Raw genomic sequence first — 737 nt, 5'->3', positions numbered from 1 at the left:
AAGTGTGCTCAATCTATTGTGCCCGCTCAGAATATATGTATAATGAAAGTATTTATAATTTTTCTCTATACATGCCCTGTGAGCGGAGATATTGTAATGTAAAGTATGAATATGTTGATTTTTAAGTTACAAAAATTAAGATATGTTGTTCGTCGACCAGTTGAAAAATGTAGAGTTTATTTTTCGATAATAGATGGCCTTTGACTTTATCTATCTATATATATCTATCTATATACGATGACTGTGACGTGCGCACGATTTAAAATGAAATATCGAGATTGTCATTGTAATGAATTTAATTAAATTTAAATAAACCGAGACACTACCGTTGTCTCCAGAAAAAAATTCAATATAATTTAAAATATTTATTATCTATTTTTCTAATTAAACTACGTAAAAACAAAACATTAAGTAAACGACCGATACGAGCACAAAAAAATGTTGAAATTAATAATTCAATCAATTATACAAACAATACTTGGATCTAATTTAATCTATAAAATAAATTTGTATAGGGTAAAAGTACCTATTATGGAACGTTTTTCAATAATAGGAAAATATTACGGTAAAAATGTAGATTAGGGGAGCCTCCCCCAATGACCTTGACCTTGACATATGTTGTCAAGGTCATTACCCTGAGTGACCTTGAGGAAGTTTTAACCGTCGGACCTAACTCGTTAAAAAGTTATTAATAAAAAAAGTTTCAAAATTAACGTATCATTTCTGGAAAATTATAC

The sequence above is a fragment of the Cyphomyrmex costatus genome, unplaced genomic scaffold (genome assembly GCF_001594065.2).
Source record: "Cyphomyrmex costatus isolate MS0001 unplaced genomic scaffold, Ccosl1.0 scaffold44, whole genome shotgun sequence".
Lineage (NCBI taxonomy): Eukaryota > Metazoa > Arthropoda > Insecta > Hymenoptera > Formicidae > Cyphomyrmex > Cyphomyrmex costatus.
The sequence above is the reverse complement of the archived record's forward strand: the minus strand, read 5'-3'. Positions refer to the sequence as shown.